Source organism: Pipistrellus kuhlii, unplaced genomic scaffold (assembly GCF_014108245.1).
Source record: "Pipistrellus kuhlii isolate mPipKuh1 unplaced genomic scaffold, mPipKuh1.p scaffold_m20_p_2, whole genome shotgun sequence".
NCBI lineage: Eukaryota > Metazoa > Chordata > Mammalia > Chiroptera > Vespertilionidae > Pipistrellus > Pipistrellus kuhlii.
The window spans coordinates 122,129,707-122,150,173 of record NW_023425515.1 but is presented as its reverse complement, the minus strand read 5'-3'; the positions used below and the strand labels follow the sequence as shown (position 1 = coordinate 122,150,173).

The 20,467-nt window shown below is 42.0% G+C and overlaps 1 protein-coding gene and 1 long non-coding RNA gene across 3 annotated transcripts in view; one reads left to right on the top strand and one right to left on the bottom strand.

Annotated features, from left to right (window-relative positions):
* RNF144B (ring finger protein 144B) overlaps positions 1-11,698 on the bottom strand; it is a 75,284-nt gene extending 63,586 nt beyond the window's left edge. For both annotated transcript variants that reach the window (XM_036444605.2, XM_045584318.1), the window contains exon 1: positions 11,511-11,698. The gene's annotated coding sequence lies outside the window, so the exon portion shown is untranslated. The remainder of the gene's footprint in view (positions 1-11,510) is intronic.
* A 44-nt stretch (positions 11,699-11,742) lies between these two features.
* Positions 11,743-12,747, top strand: LOC123652682. The gene is made up of 2 exons (XR_006742140.1): positions 11,743-11,938; positions 12,594-12,747. It is a non-coding gene; the product is annotated as an uncharacterized LOC123652682 (long non-coding RNA).
* Positions 12,748-20,467: the final 7,720 nt, after the last annotated feature.

The following is a 20,467-nucleotide window of genomic DNA, read 5'->3' as shown; positions in this document are numbered from 1 at the left end:
ATTTGTCTCCACACATAGCATAAGTATAGGAAATAATACTTCAACACTGAAAAGTAAAAGATAACTAAAGTCCATCCACTAGATTGTTTTATTCAGAATATCTTTTAAAGAGGTAAAATAACTGTGAAAAATAATCTTCCTGCACATTCATGTTTATATCATATCAAGAACTTTCATGTTCTGATTAAATAAAAGCAAAACCCTAAAGTTCTTACTATTTTAAAAGAGTACAATGAATTATAATTAACTAGAGGCCCAGTCAGTGCACAGATTCATTCACATTGAAAGGAAATTAATTAGAAGATGGCCAGTGGGGTGGGACTGGGTGAGACAGGCTGGATATGCCCTAGAGCCAACCTCCCACGTCCCTCCCCAGCTGGCTACACCTGGGGCAGCACCGGGGCTCAAAGGGCATCTGCAGAGTAAGCAGGGTCCCTCCGGTAGGTGGGGGTCTCTCGGCCTGGCCTGTGGGGATTGGGCCAAAACAGGCAGTCCGATATCCCCTGAGGGGTCCCGAAGTGTGAGAGGGCACTCTGCAAAGTTGCTGTCACTTGGCAGCTCCTGCGTTGAGTGGTTGAGTGTCTGCCCCCTGGTGGTCAGTGAGAGTCATAGCTACTGGTCGGACAGTTGAAAGATTAGGCTTTTATATATACTAGAGGCCCGGTGCACGAAATTCATGCACTGGGGGGTGGGGGGGCAGCCTCCACCCACTTCAATCAGCCCAGCCTCCACCCACTTCAATCTGGGACCTCTCAGGGGATGTCCAACTGCTTGTTTAGGCCCGATCCCACAGGCCAGCAGTCAGACATCCCTCTCATAATCCTGGACTGCTGGCTCCCAACCGCTTGCCTGCCTGCCTACCTGCCTGATTGCCCCTAGCTGCTTCTGCCTGCCAGCCTGATCATACCCTAACCACTCCCCTGCCAGCCTGATCAACACCTAACTGCTCCCTTGCCAACCTGATTGCCCCCAACTTCCATCCCCTGCCAACCTGGTCACCCCTAACTGCCCTCCCCTGCTGGCCTGATTGCCCACAACTGCCCACCCCTGACCACCACCTTGTGGCAGCCACCTTGTGACCACATGTGGGCAGCCATTTGTGCAAGGGCATGATAGTCAATTTGCATATTACCTCTTTGTTATATAGGATATACAGATTCTGCCATAGAAATAATTGTAAATACACTCTCCCCTATGAGAAGCAGAATTTTTTTGCAAAACAAATTACATGTTCAGCATTTACTACATAGCCCTACAGTTCCTTATGTCTCAATATCTATATAATAAAAACTCGTTGGTCGTAACACCGTAACAACCAAATCACTAGGAGGTGCATGGAGCACCACTCAGTCCTGTGGCCCACAGGCTCTAATCGCAGCAAGGCAGGCAGCTGATGGGCAGGGCCCCTCAGCCGGGTGGGCAGGGGCCTGAGCGTAGCGCAGGTCCCCAGGTGGCGAGCAGAGGTGCTGCAGGGAGGGGGGGGGGGGGCGCGTGCCCGCAGGAGTGCACACAGCAGGCAGCGGAGGGAGGCAGCATACAGGGGAAGGGCACGAGCTAGGAGAGGAATTGAGGCAGAAGGTAAAAGCTGTTACTAAGGGAAAGCACCAAAGGGTTTGGAGCAGCCAATGGCTCAGACACTCAACATGGGGAAAAGAGGAATGAGGACCAGCCAGGCACAAATGAGCTCACAAGGCCCTAGGTGGTGGTGGCAGCAGGGTCTGGGGCCTGTCCTCTCCTCTGGGATGCCAGCAGCATTGGCAGAGCTTTGTGGGATGCCATAGTGCAGACATGGCCCTGATGGCAGGCTAGGCCTAGGGGACCCTACATGCACGCAATTTAATTGTGTGCCGAGCCTCTAGTATAGGTATATAAAATATTAAAACAATGGAAGGGAAAACAAATTGGATCAGTTGGAAAGTCATAATCTATGATATCTAACTGTACTGACTTTCTTAATATCATACCAGAAATAGTTAACAATTACTAACTCTAATACTCAAGGTTTTCCCCCTATTCCCTAAGTGGCAATAGATGTCTTGATTAAAAATAAACAGGATGCTAATCAATGACTGGAAAAGACCCAATAAGGTTCAGAACACAGTGTTCTTATTAGATTAACTATGAATGCCTTATCACTTAAGAGCAAACAAAATTCAAATCAACCTGTATATCAAATTCAGGATTTTGAAGTTTAAAAAAAAAAAAAATCTCTTTAAGGTCATTTAGGGGTTAAAATGAATGATGTTACCTCTTCCCGGTCTATGCTTAGAAAACTATCACCTATTTGTTTCTCCAAGACTCCCCTCAGCACACAGAGGCTCATGAGTCTCCCTCAACTGCTGTTTTTTCATCTGTTTCCCTAACCCTGTTCACACAAAACATTCTGAATTATCTTCCCCCAAAAAAAGGACAAATCCTAAGTCAAACAACCAGAAATGTAGCCTGTGAATGCTTCCTGAGGGGAAGATGGGAAATGACACGGGCCAGAACCATCTCGCACTATACGTCAATTACATTTCTTCGCCCATCTGAGGAAAGCTGCTGTGAAGAGATAAGTCCTGTTGTTTCAGTCTAACCAGAGATCAAGGTATTCTTCAAGAAAACCAATTATCTCTCAGACTCAGCCTACATTATTTTTTTAGAAGGAGACATTAAACAGGCCAAATTTTTAATGTTCTCAAAAAATAAAGACATAATTGAATACTTTTTAGAAGGTATAGCTTAGAAATAGTTTTCTTTTGGAAGGCAGAATTGTGTTCATCGAGGTCATCTGAAACATATCTCTAACTATATACTTAAGTTGTTACTCCTTAGTTTGTGAGTTACATGCCTATAGCATAAAATCAAAGTTATAAAAATATAAATATATCCATTATCTCCAAAAGTAGTTGCCTCCTGCCCTCTTTATTTATCATTATTGTATGTGTGTGTGTGGTGGAGATGAGAACACAGAACATCAGATCTATTCCTTTCACAAATTTTTCTTAACTACAGGCATCATGATGTTCCACAGATGTATACTTATCTCCAAACTCATCAAGTTGCATACATTAATATGTATAGTTTTTTGTCTGTCAATCAGACCTCAATAAAATGGTTTAGAATATATATAAATTTAAAAAATATTTGTATACATAAAAATATTTTTGACATAAGATCTTTTTATAGAGACCTGTTTTGTTTAAAAATAAGAAAAGAAAGGGAAGGGAAGGGAAGGGAAGGGAAGGGAAGGGAAGGGAAGGGAAGGGAAGGGAAGGGAAGGGAAGGGAAGGGAAGGGAAGGGAAGGGAAGGGAAGGGAAGGGAGGGGACTCAAAGCATTAGTTTGGGCAGTACTTGTGACTCAGTGAGAGAAAAGAAAAAATCTTACACTTCAACTTTTTAAGATGAGAAGAATCCAAAATAATTCTTCAAAAAGAATTATTTTACTGTGCACCGTAACACAAATTCCCTAAAATGGTGGCTTTCAAATGTCTTTAAAGCGATGGGGTTTTATGAAAACAAAATCATCAGTAAACCACTACTGTATAAAAGAGATAAGGTAGAAGCATGCTGGGAGACCAGGCCAGGTCCCTTTGACCTATCCCTCAGCAGCCCCCAGGCACCATCGCAGAAGCTGAGGACTTCACCATGCAGTTTGAAAAACAGACTTTTGGTTTCCACTTTGGGTAAAACCAATAGTAAATATGTAAAAAGTGAATGACACAGGGTGGGTACTTCATAAAAAGAGTATCAAATAAGAAACCCTTTCACCATTGATTTATTAGAAAGCAAGTTCTTCAAGCAATATTCAGGAGAATCCTGATTTCTCCAATGAATTATCCCACAAGTGGGATGTTTGAGAATGGTTGTGGGCTCACACCCAACCAGTCCGCAGCAGCGACTGCCATCCATAAGCCCTGCATCTGGCACTCTCCCAAAGGGGGTGGTCTGCGGGATCGGGCCAAAACCAGCTCTCCAACATCCCTCAAGAGATCCCAGATTGCGAGAGGGTGAAGGCCAGGCTGAGGGACCCCACTGGTGCACGATCATGTTGGGGAGGGACCATATGGAGGGCTCCAGGGCATATCTGGCCCCATCTTATCCAATTCTGATAGGGGCCAATCAGGGTCAGCTGGTCTTGGAAGGGATGCGGGAGGTTGGCCAGCCAGGGACCGTGAGAGGGCTCCAGGGAGGGACCGTGAGAGGGCTCCAGGGCATGTCTAGCCAATCTCACTCAGTCTTAATCGGCCAGACCCCAGCAGCAAGCTAACCTACCAGTTGGAGAATCTGCCCCCTGATAGTCAGTGCACATCATAGCAACTAATCAACTATCTGCCCCCTAGTGGTCAGTGCACTTCATAGCAACCAGTTGACCAATTAACTGCCTGCCCCCTGGTGGTCAGTGCACTTCATAGCAAATGGTTGAGCAGTCTTAGCATATCATTAGCATATTATGCTTTGGTTGTTCAGTTGTTCTGTCTATTTGCATATTACCCTTTTATTATATAGGATTATTATATAGGATGTGATTGAACCTCTTACTGGGTATGATTAACCCCATGAAAAAGAATTTCAGCGGGGAAGGGAGGAGATTGGAGGGGATTGGAGGGGGGAAGAAAGATGCAGCTACCTCAGGTTTAAACTTTCTAAAATAAATTATAAGATGGGGGTGGGGTGGTGAGGGGTGGTAAAATTATCACTTGCTTAACTGCAACTAGTCACAGAATAGGATGATGGCTGGGGTGTGCACGGAAGGAAAACCACCCTAAAGCATCTGATTTTGCACTAAATTACCAGGCAAGGGGAGACAGCACTTCTATCTACACTATGAGTGTCTTTTGCTCTAAAGTGTTCATTATATGAGCAGCGAGTACTATCTTGTGGAAAGAACAGGAAATCCACTTTTTCCTCTCATATATTTTCATTGGAATTGCCAAAGAAAAGAATACTTCAGAAGCAGTGTCTGGAAGCATAGGATATATAAGAAATTTGCCTGGAAAAGCAATCTGTTCCAAAATGCAAAGGATGGGAGAGCCAACATTTAAAGCATTTTTAACTAATATATTTATGCCTGTATAACCACCTAAAATCACAGCAATTATTCTGTTACACACAAAAAAAATAATTGCAAAGGATAATGTTTTACTAGGATACTTATCTAGTTATTTAGGAAATTTTAAAATATGTTTTTATTGATTTTATAGAGAGAGGAAGGAAGAGGGAGAAACATTGCTCAGCTACCACCTGCTTACCCCCTGCAGGGGATCAAGCCCACAACCCTTGCATGTGCATGGGACCACACCCAACCAACTGAGTCACACCAGCCAGGACTATTTAGGAATTTTTACACCCTTCTGCAAAACTTGAAAACTTAGATAACTTGACAAAGCATGATTAAAGAGACTAAGAGAAATAGAAAGCTACCAAAATGAATCAACTAGATATTACTGATGTAACAGAATACTAATGTATGTAAAAATCCAGTAGATCTGTGCTCAAATCTTAGTTCCAGTTATGCTATGAAAGCCTAAGAGTTATTCAAGGACAAGGGACAAAACAGAAGGGGAAATACATAAGAACTCTCAAAATGTGTACATGCTCATGCAAGACTGAGTCAACCCTGTGAGGCAGGGGGGATAAAATATATGAATGCATGCCTACAAGAGGGAGCTAACAAAGGGAGTGTTTTTGGGAAGGGTAGGTGGTGGGAAGGTACAGTTAAAGAGTTGCCTTCTATTATGAGGTTCTCAGGAAGCCAGCATTCTAACAGAGCAATCTAAAGACCTTATGAGGAACGCTCCCCCAATACCAACTAAAAATGACATGCCAGGCAACCAGCTTCCACTCAACACAATCTGAAAATTAGCATTGCACTGACCTTGGCGCTTCTGCCCAATACAGTGATGTATTTAGCTGCTGATTTATGTTCTTCACAGAAGCTATTGGTGACTCAAAAACTCACCAGTAGAATGTTGACATTCATCAGCCATTTGCTGATATGCTACCCTGAATACAATCTGGAACAGAGGAGAGAGCAGCAGGCTGGTAGAGTAGCCAGGGCTATAAGCAGTATTGGTATTGAATGAGACAAGGACTTATGATGAACTGCGTCGTGGCCAGTCTTATGGTTCTACCCCTGGCTTACATCTTTGACCCACTCTCTGGTTATTCAAGGACTAGATAAGCCAGTGTACATCCAATAATATCAGAAAAACAGTTCTAATATGTGCCCTGAGAGGACAAGAACAAAAGGAGACATAGCCTCACTAGTAACTAGAGAAATGCAATTATTCAAGTATATTTTATATCTATTTAATTATTTTTAAAAGAATAATGTTCAAGGCCAATGATACATGGTATCACAAATAAGAGACACTTCATCATTATTTAACAAAAAATAGACCAGAAATTATTTTCTAGAAACAAACCCAAGAAATGCTTAATTCTTAGATGTGAAAGAAGTAAATATTCACCTACTCAGGCTTTGTGAGGGAGCAGTACTGTTGAGAAACACTGTTTATCACCATGTCTCATGTAATAGAAGGGAAATTCTGTTCTCTTCCCCACTGTTTTAAAACTTTGTATAGAGGAAAGAAAAAATAAAAAACACTTCAGTCTTTAATTCCTTAGTTTTAACATCTTTGTCTCATCAATTTTCAGGATGGCAATAAGATTTCACTTTGTAACTTGAAGAACATTATCTTCTAAAATGGAACTGATATGATAATATATCTCTATTTTGTGGGTGGAAAGGACAGACACTCCATTAGGATAGGCATCTTAAATATTAGCAATACCTGTTTTCTAGACCAGCATTTGCCAAAGGATGGTCCATGGAGGTCTGAAAGCTTGGTGACCACTGTTCTAGACAGTCACTTTGCTATTTGAAATCAGGGTTTGAATAAAGTCTGTTACAACCATTTTAATAAGATCTAATTTTTCCCCCAGCTTTATTGAGATATAATCTATATATATAAAAGGCTAATATGCAAAGTGTCCCCTCGGGGGTTAGACCAGGAGACTGTGAGTTCAATCACTCACTATGATGTGCACTGACCACCAGGGGGCAGCACGAAATAAAGGAAGTCCCTGGCCAGCAGCAGGGGAAGGAAGGCCTGGGCTAGCAGCCAGAAGGCCTCAATTAGGGAGCCTAGGTACTCTACCTGAGCAAGAACTTGATGCACTGAGTCTCTAGTTGATACATAACATTGTGTAATTTGAAGATGTGCAATATAATGATTTAATATGTATATTTTGTGAAGTGACTACCATAATAGAGTTAGTTTACCCATCTATCATCATATACCATTACAATTTTTTAATAGAATAATAAGATCCAATTTTCTCCCCTACAAAATAAACAGGTGAAATATGTGGAAAGAGATATTAGATCATGGGCAACAAAGAGCATGGCACTGTGATAAGCTAATGCTAAACCCTATAACATACAGAGCGTCTGAGGTGTCAAGTTTTAACAGTGTCAAAACGCTAATCCTTTCTCTGAAAAGCACATTTCTTTTTTCTTGCCTTCTTTTCATGTTTTCATTATCACTACAGAGTAAGGCCCAAAAGGAGGAAATCTGTTCTGAGGTTTCCTAACAATAAAAACATATCAAAGGAGGTAGGAATGAATTTGAGAATCACAAGTCAATGATATTTTTGGCATTGCGATTTTACATCCATCGCGGCAGCTCCCTCCTTGACACCACCATGCGCCCTGCCCACCCCTTTTTCAGTCCATGGCTCCCTGGCTACCCACAGTTATTCATACAGCCCTGCTGAATAGTTTTCTTCCCCCCTGTCTGGCATAACAACAAAGCTCAGGAGCAGAAAGGAATGCCGCTTAAAGGCAGGTCAGACAGTGATGTAATTAACAGATCAAGAAGAAACGTTATTTCAGGCCCATAGAGCAAGAGAAGGGTTGACGTCTTGGGTCATGACATTACCAGCAGATTACAGTCACCACAGCACAAATCTCTAAATCAAGTGTGTGTGTTTTTTCTCCAAGTGAATAAAAGCATATGTAAATATTAACCTCTCCTGTGAACACTGCATATAGAAATTTTAATTAGAAAGAAATTTTAAACCAGTTTGGGAAAGGAATCTCCTCCATCCCACACTAAGTAAAGTGCAGGGTATGTATTTTTGTATGTCTTTGCCAAAATATGTTTCTGAAGGAACCAATAATACAGGAAATAAAGTCAACCCACCAAGAATTGAATTCCATAGATGTTAGGTGCTGGGGGCATTGAGGTTATTAAACCCGCTCCCCACTTATAAAGAATAAGCTTGTTGAGGGGGTTGTCAACAGTTAGTTTTATGCATTCATACAGAGGACAATTTGAGGATTTATTGCTTCAGCCACAAGTCCAGCAAAGAGAGAAATGAGATGTCTTATTCTATCTTTCTAATAAAAACAAAAATCCAGTTGACTAAAGGTCTATGACTCAAACTCATGATTACAGAGGAATTAGAAACCAATGAGACATGGCTTTACAAGAATGTTCTTTAATAGATACTACAAGTCATGCGATCAGGTAGTTTTAGCCATGAATAAGAGAAGTGCTTCTCACTTAGGTTGTTGTGCTTTCATTTCAAGGAAGGGATCTGATCGTAAATGAGAAGTTTCTCATTCCCTGTTGTAAAAGCACTGGCTACTTTTACTCTCTTTAATGCATTGTTTTCTATTTTTAAATAACTACTACAGTATGACTCATTGGATTTAGAAGTAATAATTGACCAAGTAAATAACAAATGCCAAAGTTAATAAAAATAAAAGTTAGTACAAGACCCCCCCCCATATATATCTAAAAAATAAAACAGATGAAAATAAAAATAAATAGATGTTGTTATGACTCTTCAAATTACTGAATGCTGTGATATCAGAGAAACCATGGTTGAGATGACAAACATCAAAATATCATGTAAAACAACATGAATTGAGAACTACCACTGTAGTTCAAAGTCACTTCCAAACTTATATGAATTCCTTCAGGCCAGAGGCCATAGCTTACACATCTTTATATCCTCAGCAACTAGCATACACCTGGCAAACAGTAGGCGCTCAACACTACACTAGGTAAGTGTTCTGAATGTACATGGGAGAAAGAAAATATTAAAGGCCTGATTCTCATCTCTATTCACTTCCAGCAATTCAAACACTGAAAATATTGATAATTTATGGTAGCTCAGGAACTTCTGTATACTCAGGCAGGCATCCCTGAGAAAAAGTCTGAGCACTCAGGAGCAGTGGCTGCAGATACCTGCTACTCAGCACAGCCCAAAGTGGAAAGCGTGACTTGCCAGGCAGCTTGGCCTCTTTCCCATCTCCAAAATAATCAATTGCACAAAGTTTAGCCCCAAAACCATTTGGACTTTGTCTCTCCATCAACATCTGGGTTCAGCATGATTCCTGACCTCTGCTTCAAACTGGAGATTTCAAACACTGCACACCTCACTTAACAAGAAAGTAATGTCATTAGTCAAGGCCAGGGGCAACACACAAGCCAAAATTAGTAGAAACACTACCTAGAAATGATTCTGGTGCCTCGGAAATGTTTCTCAACATCTAAAATATTGAAACTACTTTTCAGGAAGAAAAATGTAAATATACTTTCTTAGATTTAAATGTATTCATATTATTAGAGAGGAAGCTAGCTTCCAGGAAGTTAAATGGTCTTACAAAAAAGACAAAATAAGGTTTTTTTTTGTTTTTGTGGTTTTTTTTTCTTTCCAGATAGAGCGTAACTTCTCTCTCCGCTGTAGAGTTTGGCTGAGAAAACTTGGTCATAATCTGGGAGACCCAAACACTAATTTTTTTTTTTTAAGACATCTTAAACTGACCTAGTTTGAAAGCCTGGATGCCTTCAAATTGCCAATGAACTGAAGCCATTCATGAGAATGAGGCTTTTGAGTGCTGAGAATGTTCTTGGGGCTCAGCACAAAGATATTTGGCATAGATGACTGTAAATATTTGTAAAACTCTGGGTTTAGACAGTGTTTGACCACATTTAAGCCTCACTTCCAGCACAGTAGTAGTGTAGGAGCAAGTTATCTAGGGTGATTGGTTTGGGGGACTTTCTGGTTGAGTTTTTTTATTTGTTTGTTTTAAAATAAAAAGCCGAGCAACCCAATTCAGCAACTCAATCCTTTATATATATATTCTCTATACAAGTTTGCCATTCAATTAGTCAGAGGCTAATTTTTAAAACAGGTTTCTTTTTTTTTCTCTTCCCCTTTCCTATTGTTCGCAGGTTATGCCACTACAAAGAATAAAATACCAGTCCCAGGTGTGCAAGAGGAAGGAGGAGCTGGGAGAAAAGGTGGCCTTGGATTTCCTAATACAATTCTCTCCAAATGGCTTTGTGCATCTGCTATAGCTATCCTTCTTTTTCTCCCTCCCGCCCCCTTCTCCTCGTGAAGACAGGGTTTGGAAGGGAGGACAGAGGGAGGATAAGGAAGAACCAGCAGAGGAATCTGAGGTGGAAAGCACCAGGGATCAAGAGGCTCAGCGCAGTGAAAGCTGCAGCAGCCTCATACTCTACTTAGCCAGCAACTCAGGGAAGACTGGCTGGGTTTCCTCATCCTCTTACCCACACCCTAAAAACTGAGTCACTTCCAAGTTCATTTATTTCGCTTCTGCTTAGACACCCCCAATCTGCTGCTTCAGGGATGTTAGATACCTTTTTCTTTAATTCATACCTGGCTAAATCCAAATACACATCCCAGACGTGCCAAGTGAGAAGAACCGGGAGAGTCCTGTTAGGAGCCCCAGCTCATGTTTTGATAAGATCCATGTGCAGCAGAAAGAAGAAAGTGAGTGACTCTAGTGGATGCAGGAAGACAAAGAACATTTTCCCCGAAAGAATTCATTTCTGAGAAATCTGAATGTGAGAAGTATATGCATCAGGAGTAGGCTTACAGCGGGATCACTGAAACTCACGACAAAGGCAAAAGGGATCCTGGAAAAGCTAAGCTAAAATACCTTTCCTCTGCTGAAACAGCAGGAGCTGGTTTCATTTTAACTTAAATTGGAGCACAGCAGTGTAAGATCGGAGTTTCGCTTTGTTTTTATCAGCAATTACCTGACAAAACAATCAGCATGATGTATGGCCAAGAACCCATCGATAATATAACAGCTTATTAACATCTATGTGTGTCAACATACTGCTGTGTATTTCCAAGTAACAGAAGGTAAACAGCTGAGCTTATGCATGCCAACTTTTGGTCTCCCTTTTAAGACATGGGGAGGGTTTGATCTAACCTTGAATTTTCCAATACATTCGGTGGACTGTTTTCAGTGCAAATTAAACTGGCTTCTCTTCACCTTTACAAAGACATCTATTTTTAAAAGTTAACAGGTGTCTAAAGGCTTTCAGAATGAATTCAGTTCCGTAGGGCTGAAGTACAAGACCCGGGACCTAAAGCTAAAACCCCGTGGTATCCCAGTGTCTAGCCCCTTTTCCTTTTCTTCGTCCACCACCCCAGGTCCTGTAACGCCTGCAGCTTTCGAAAAGCCTACTGCACCTACCTGGCCGAAGAGCCGGGGTCCTCCGCCGCCGGGCTTCTCCGCAGCCTCTAGTCCGCACACCCGCACACCCGGAGGGGGAGCTGCTTCGTTCTCTGCCTCGTCCTCCTCGGGGCTCTGCAGCTGACAGCTCTGCGCTCTGCAGGGCTGTAACAGGACTCGGCTCCCGGACCTATGGGGCCAGAGGAGGAGGAGGGGGAGGAGGAGGAGAAGGAGGAGGAGGAGGGAGGACCTATCACCAAGCGCCTCCTGCCTGGGGAGCTGCAGCGGTGCCCCGAGCCTTGCAGAGCGTGGGGCGCAGCTCGCCAGCAGCAGCAACAGCAGCGGCAGCAGCAGCGGCGGCAGCAGCGCCAGGAGCCGGGCGTTTATTTATACAGGAAGCTCAGGCGCGGCACTTCCTACTTCCCAGCAGAGCCGCACTTCAACTGCAGGTGATGGTCTTAACCCTGACCCCACCGCCCCGGAGCCACGCAACAATCCCGTCTCCCGCCTCCGGCTCCCCTCCGGCCGTCTGAGACGGAGAGCGGAGCGGGGTGCCCCGCAGCAGCCCCTAGCGTCCTTCCTCCCGCCCAGACAGGCCACCTTTGGCCTTGAGAGCTTGCTGCTTCTCTGCACTGGGTCCTCCACGGGCACCTTTGTCTCCCTGCTTCCCAGCTCTTTTTAAATGTTTTTCTCCTACTTCCATCAGCCCAGACCTAGCCTTCCCACCTTGCCAGAAAACTGTTTTTAGAAATACTTTCCATGCACATCTCATCAAATATGCCTTGTACCTACTTATTAAAATAGTATTGACTATATTCCCAATGCTGTACTTTACATCCCCAAGACTGTTCTGGAACAATCCATTTGTACTCCCCTAAGCCCTTCACCTTTTTCACCCTCCCACCCCACCTCCCCCCCAAAAAAACCATCTTTCATCTGACAACCTTCAAAATGTTCTTTGCATCTGAGACTGTTCCTGTGCTGACTGTTTGCTTTGCTTGTTTTTTAGATTCAATGGTTGATAGATATGTATTTATTGCCATTTTGTTGCTCATATGGTTGTTTTTGTTTTTTTTTAATCTTTTTGTCTTCTTTTCCTTAAAGAAGACCCTCTAACATTTCATGTGATACTGGCGGGTGGTGATAAACTCCCTGAACCTGGATTTTGTCCTTTTGTGTCAAGTGGTAAAATGAAAACGCAGGCAAATGAAATCAAGACCGTCTTAGTTTACCTCACAAAATACTGGCACACTTTTATAAAACAATGATTTTGCTTGAAACGCTTTGTCAACAAATTATGTGGGAACACTTAGTAACCTAACAGGTTGTACTATCAAAGGAAATGTAACCAAGTGATCTGGAAGCTGGGGAACTATGACACGCCTTTCTTACTCTGAAACCTTAGACGCTTAATTTGTCGAAAGTTTACAATAGATTATACCCTTGCTCCCCACAACCTCCATAGGTCCCAAATCTGTGGCAGTTTAGAAAAAATCTTTAGTCTGATACAAGAATCATTCGGTACTCACTCTGCAACCTCCTTTTGCAACTGCACTCAGGAATGCACTTCCTGCAAAGAAGGGACTCTCGAACCCTCATGGAAGGGATCCGAGCGTGCCTGTGAAGGAAGAGCACAAAGCAAGTTGCTTCCCAACTTCCACCAGGTTGAAGAAAACCTCCAGGTCAAAGCCAGGTGCTAAAGAACACAGTGTATCTGTGGGTGCCGTGGGAGGACCCCTCCATAGTGGGGGAGGAGGGAAATAAGACAGTAAGAGAATTCACAATGGGGACACAAAGTAATAGAGCCAGAGGACAGTTGAGTTTGAAAAGTTCCCCTGGCTAGTTTAGTCCAAATGCTCAATTTTAATAATGAGGAAACTGATGTCCAGGGAGATTTAAGTTGTTGGCCTGAACCAGATAGGGCAGTGGCCGGTAAACTCATTGGTCCACAGAGCCAAATATCAACAGTAAGTACGATTGAAATCTCTTTTGAGAGCCAAATTTTTTAAACTTAAACTTCTTCAAAATAGACTCGCCCAGGCCATGATATTTTGTGGAAGAGCCACACTCAAGGGGTCAAAGAGTCGCAGGTGTCTCGCGAGCTTTGCTGACCACAGAGATAGGGAGCAGGGCTGGAATGAGACTAAGTCTGTCTTAGATGAAAAAGATACATGCTAAATGAAAACCACCCCCACATATGTCTAACTTCAAATTTGGCAGGAGCAGGTTCTGAGATAACCAACCTCAGCGCATTTTCTTAATGTAGTGAACATCGTTGAAGGGATCAGGAGAGGTAATAAAGCACCTTCTTAGGCATAGGTTTATACATTAGTGTTGGTGCAAAAAGTTTGGCACCTTAAACCAAAGTTCAACGCAGAGTCCACTTTTGAAATTACCATGCAATTGAGTTATAATCCCTTATCAACAGGATAAGGGAAGAAGCTGCTGCCAATATGAATGAAAACATAGGTTAAGCAACAATCAGGCTGCCTGTTGTCAATAGCCAGGAAGGGAGGGGAGAGAGAGAGAAAAAATATACTGTATAATTAAAATAGCATCAGCATTATCATCAAGCATGCAAGTGAATAAAAATTGCACTCAACTTTTAGTTGGACTATCTAAACATAAATGTAACATGTGCTATCCCAGACTGAGAAGTAGATTCCAACCACTGCAATCCATAAAAGAGTTTTTTATATAAGCATGTAGAACACTACAGTATTGCTTTCCTATCCACCTAACGAGTCCACTGTGTGCATCATTCATTCCCTCAAGCATTTTTTATCTCCTCCCAGAAAAGCTGCTAGAAGCTGGGAAAACAAAGGTAAGTTGGATATAGTCCTATCCACAGAGAGCTCTTAGTCCTGGAAAGGAGTCAGACGAACAAATCAGTTCTCAGGGTATTCTGATGACTGATATGATAGACTTAGACATGACATGCCCAGGAATTCACAGAGAAATAATTTAACTTAAGGAAAGGGATTGATGAAAAGAATAAAGGAAGATATTCCTGAGAAAGCAATTTAAAGCTGAGTCCTCAAGTAAGCTGATTGGGGAAGGTGGAGAAAGGTGAAGCAGGCAGAGGGAACAGCCAATGCGAAGGCCTAGAGATGTGAGACTTTGGGCGAGGCTTTTTATAATTCAGACAGAATGGGTGCGTTCAGAATAAAAGAATAAAAGAATGAGGGCCTCAACTAACAAAAGTGACAACTGGCATGAAAAAGAAGGGGACAGATGGAGAACGATTTCAGAAACAGAATTCATAGGACCCAAAAGATCACTGGAAGTGGGAGATAAGGGAGAGAGGAGAGCCTAGGCTGCTGGTGCCACTAAGTGAAATTGGGAATAAAGGCAGAGCAGTCAGGAAAATGATGACAATCCCATTTTAATTGTCCAGATCCTGAGATGCCTGATGGACATAGTGGGAGGTCTGTCTAGTAGGCTGGCAGCAGAGAGAGATCGGGGAAGGGGGGAGGGGGATCTTTTAGTAATTACCATCATTTTGGTTGTGGCCATAGATGAGATGACCAAGATGGTATCAAAAGGTGGCATGCTGTTGAGAGAACAGACTCTGAACCCATATAAACTCTATTCATTATCATATAAGTGTAAACAAGTTTTAACATAGCCCCAAATTCCTGTAAAATAGGAATGATATCATCTCACAGGTTATTGTGAGGTTAAATGAGAGGTTGTATATTAGCTAGCACAGTCCCGATGGCACTGAGTCTGGAATTGGACAGTACACAACCTGCTCAGCTGTACAGCATGGCCCTGTCCTGCTACACCACATGAACTCAGTCCATGTTAATCATGTAAGGAAGAAAGGAAGGGAAAAAATGGATCATAAAAGAGAACCAAAGGAGCACCAGTGTTTAAAGGGTAAATAAAGAGGAGCCCTCAAATAAATAAAAAAAGGAACTGCTTCTTTAAGACTGGAAACATAAATGTAACATTTGCTATCCCAGACTGAGAAGTATTGTAGATTCCAACTAGTGCAGTCCATAAAAAAAAGTGTTTTTTTTTTATATTTCTAAGCAATAAGAGATATAATATTACAAATTTTCACCAGAGATTACAGTCACATTGACCATTGTAATAGAGAATAATTTCCTAATTAGAATTACAGAGCTTCCTAAAGAAAAGGCAGACAAAATTTTGACATGAATAGTAAGTAATCCAAACTGTAGGAATTATATTAACTTGTAATGTTCCTAAATTTATATAGTGCAAAACCAAAATAAACCCAAAGCATACCTAAATTTTTTCCTGCATCTGAGGCAAAACAATACAGAAATATATTTACCAGATTGCTAGGTATCTATGTATAAAATACTTATATAATAATATATGCCACAATAGACAACAGGTAATAGATATATACTATAAAATGCACTCTAATCCTACATAAGAAGAGAATCAAGAAGTGAAATTTCTTCTTTGGAAAAGTTTTCTCTTTAACAAAGAAAATTCAAGGTTCATTCTTGTGCTATTAAAACTAACCTTCTAATCTACCTTTGTATGTAAGCTGTGTAACTTAGATGTGACACCTCAGTTTTATCCCATGTTAAAATATTAAAAAATTATGATTTTTTATGATTTTAATGATTTGTTCAGTTTCAAGAAATCATATGACAGAACACAAGTATTGGGAAATCTGCTCTGCAATACGTGCAATTCTCTCTTTACTGGAAAAAAATTTAAGGCAAAGGTCATGGTGCTCTGTCACTACTGTGTGGTGATTTCTCATTTCCAAACAGCTGCAATTTAATTTGCTTTTTTCTGTTGCATCTTATACATTCAATTCAACCTTTATCGAGGGTACTGAGTATAGAACTAAGAGAAAGACATAACACAAATCGAGACTAAAAACATTATAAAATAATGTGATAGGCAACTATGCCAGAGATATGCTCAGGCCAGCATGGAAGGCAAACTACATGGAAAGTCAAAATATGACTCAAAAATTATCACCTTTTTACCTCAGACTTGATAACAAAAGTTTTCAAAAAGCTGGGATGTGTCATTTGGTTCTATTTCATACATACAAGAGCATCCCCACGTTTCACAGAGCAAGTCAAAACCAGCTGGTCCTCCACAGGAAAAACCTGACCAGGATACAAGTCAGAGGTCACACCAGATGTTTTTGTCAGCAACAGACCACATAGGTGACTGTGCTCTCATAGATTATAATGGGGCTGAACTGAAAACAACAAATGAACCAAAAAGACAAAGAAACAAGCAAATAAATAAACACAGACAATAGTATGAGTGTTACCAAGGGAAAGGGGGTTGGGAGAGGTAGTAAAAGGTGAAAGGGGTCAAATATATGATAAGGGAAGGAGAATTGACTTTGGGTGGTAAAGACACAATGCAATATACAGATGATGTATTATAGAATGGTAAAATTAGAACCTATAGAATTGTATTAATCGGCGTCACCTCCAATAAATTTAATTTTTAAAAAACATCTGTTAAATGCTACATTAGAAAAAAGCTGAAATGCATGTAATACTTATTTTAAATGACCTTTATTTTAACTGGTGACAAATAAGTTTAAAGAGAAATTAAAATCAAGAAACTCTACAGTGTATATGCTTCAAAAAAATAATAGGGCTGAAAAATTCCCATTGCCTTGTAAGTTCATAGCACAACATAGTTCTCGTGTTTGTGGTGATGCTGGTGAAAGCACACCTACGGCACTGCCAGTTGTATAAAAGCATAACACATACAATGATATTTTAATAATGATAACATATTTTAATGTACATACTTTAATAATGATAACAAATGACTACATTATTTGCTTTATATATTTACTATACTATACTTTTTATTTTATTTTTATATTTTTATTGATTTCAGAGAGGAAGGGAGAAGGAGAGAGAGACAGAAGCATCAATGATGAGAGAAAATCATTGATTGGCTGCCTCCTGCATGCCCCCTACTGGGGATCAAGCCCATAACTTGGCATGTGCCCTTGGCTGGAATCAAATCTGGGACCCTTCAGTCCACAGGCTGACTGAGAACTATACTTTTTATTGTTGTCTTAGAGTGCACTCTTTCTGCTTATAAAAAAAAAAAAAGGCTGCTGTAAAATTATGTCATGTTATAAAGGCAGCAGCCTCAAAGCTCTGGAGTTTACCCCATCTCTTGATTGCAACGTTTTCTCCTTGATTTAATCTCATGCTGTTTTTCACAGTGACATGCTGTACAGGGTTGTAGCCTCGAACACAGGCGTGCAGTAGGCTATACCATCTAGGTTTAAGTGAACTGTGATGTTGGCACAACAATGAAGTCAACTAAAGACGCTTTTCTAGGATGCCCATCATTAAGCAGCGCATAACTGACAATCTCAAACTGCCATTGCCATTCTGCCACATGAGGGCCCATCATGACCCTGGAGGAAGAGCTGAATGAGAGAGCAAGATTCCAAAGAATTCAGTTGTTTGAGACTTTTAACATCCCACCTACAGTAGCCAGCTGGGGTTATGAGCCCAATGAGGAACATGGATCTCAGCACTCTTGTTCATCACCTAACTCCAGAAAAAGCGACTGCATCAGCCCTGAAGTAAGATTCTCCACTAGAAAGTCAGATGAAATAGTCTTGGGAACCCTTATGTTTGCAAAGTTTGCATTAATCCTCCTACTGATATTATTACCATCTCTTCCAAATCCTGTATAGCACACAATCAATGAAAAATCACCTCCAACAATGTTCCCATAGTTGTCATCCCAGACAGGGTCCTGGCTGGTGTGCAGGGCACAGAGAGCTCAGTACTGTGCCTCCATACCCTATTTGACACAGAGGCTTCGCCTGAAGTAGAAGTCAAACTTTTTGGCTTACATCATGAGGAAGTTCACTCTTCAAATTAAGATTCCACTCCACAGGGACCAAATCACTCATAGGTGGGAAAAGTGTAGATGTTAATTTCCCAGTAGAACTTTAACACCACCTTGAAAACCTGTTTCTCTGTAACACAGGTGTCTGATTCCCTTCTTTTCCTGCTTTCTCCTTTTTACTCTTCCTGCAAAATAGTGAATTATAAAGTCCCCAGTGAAATCAGGAGCCAGATCGAAATAACAAACCCTATCGTCTGCAACATAGCAAAGGGGAAAAAATTAAGGGCATGGTTGGAGAAAAAGAGGGACCTTGAGAGGGAGAGATCCTATTCTGTATTCCACCGGGGGGAGTCTACACTGGGAAAGTCTATTTCCCTTCCCCATGTAACACTTTTCATGTATAGTCCTCCACATCCTCCTCTGAATGTCCTAAGACGGTTGGCTTAGCATAACTCCCCACAGCACAGTCCACACACAGCCCTCACAAGGAGCAGGGCAGATATTAACCTTGTAGCAGAAAGCACAGACTGTTCAACAACGGGGAATGGCCAACAAAAGGGACTCTCAGAGAGATCTTTCTTAGCAGTGAGTGATCCTTACATGGATCCCTCTCATTCCTCTTGGCCCTGGAGAAGAATCATACTTGATTAAAGATATGAAGACCCATTTAAATAAGCGGTAATTGCAGTCACGTGATATGTCTTGGCAAAATATGTTTTTCCAAGGGCCTCACAATAATTTTTATACACACACTATGGCTGAGCCACATAGCTATATTTATCTTCTGGAAGCTGCTGTGTCACTAGTTGCATGTAATTAATGATTTCATAAGGCCAGTACTGAAGAATAAGTTACTGCCCAGAGTCACATCTTTTCAGACATGTGGGCCTTTCCTCCTTCCTCTATTTCAGCTCTCTCTTTATTCCTCCAATTGGGCACCCACAGAGCACTCTATCTACATGCCTGTCTCCCTCTCTAGTCTGTGAAAGGAGTGTCATTATATTTCTTTTTCACTTTCTGCTCACATCAGCCCTTCACTCACCCATGAACCGAACTTAACAAGCCTGTAGTGTCTTCTACATATTTTTCTCTGTGTTCATTTAGTCATGCTGATGTATGTTCACACACACACACACACACACACACACATACACCACACACATCATTTATCTTAGCTCTGTAAATTGTCTTTTCATATTCTTTGTCCATTATGCTTTAGTATAGTTTATATTTTTCTTTTTATAAGAGCTATTTATAAATATGAACACTTGCCTGAAATATACTTTACAAAGACTATCACACACATAGCTGATGTCTGCTGATTCTTTATGTTACTACTATAGGCCTGGTGCACGAATTTGTGCATGGTGGGGTCTCTCGGCATGGCCTGCGGGGATTGGGCCGAAACCAGCATCCCAATGTCACCTGCCTCTCCTGCCTGCTGCTCCTGCTCATCCCAGCCCCTGCTGCGTCTGCCACAGGCTCACACCCAGTCAGTCCTGATTGGGAGAGGCTCACACCACCACTGCAGCGCTCACCAGCTATGCGCCCTGTGTCTGGCGCCTGTCCTGAGGAGGTGAGGGGGGCCGAACACAATCAGTCCTCCTGATTGGGAGAGGCTCACACCACCACTGCAGCGCTCACCAGCTATGCGCCCTGTGTCTGGCAGGTGGTGGGACACCCTTGCCAGCCTGGGATCGTGGTCTATCCCTTTGACATTCACGCTAATTGTCAGGAGACACCTGGCAGCCACTTTTATATAATTTCTTCCTATGGAGCGTCTAGGGAGGGGAAGTGACCATGGTGCAGGAGGCTGATTTCCAGGAGGCTGGCAGCATTGCTGGAATTGTGCCAGCTGCGCTAGTACATTAGTGCCTGGCCCATTCTCTGGAGATTGGACCTGCAGGAATACTGAGTGAGTGAGTGGCTGCCAACAGGCTTGTGGGCCACAGGAACAGGTTGGTCAACTGAGTGGTACGCCCACTGTGGGAGTGCACTGACCACCAGGGAGGTCCTGCATTGAGCATCTGTCCCTTGGTGGTCAGTGTGCGTCATAGCAACCAGTCAATGGGTCATTTGGTCATTCAGTCACTTAGGCTTTTATATATATAGACTAGAGGCCCAGTGCATGAAAT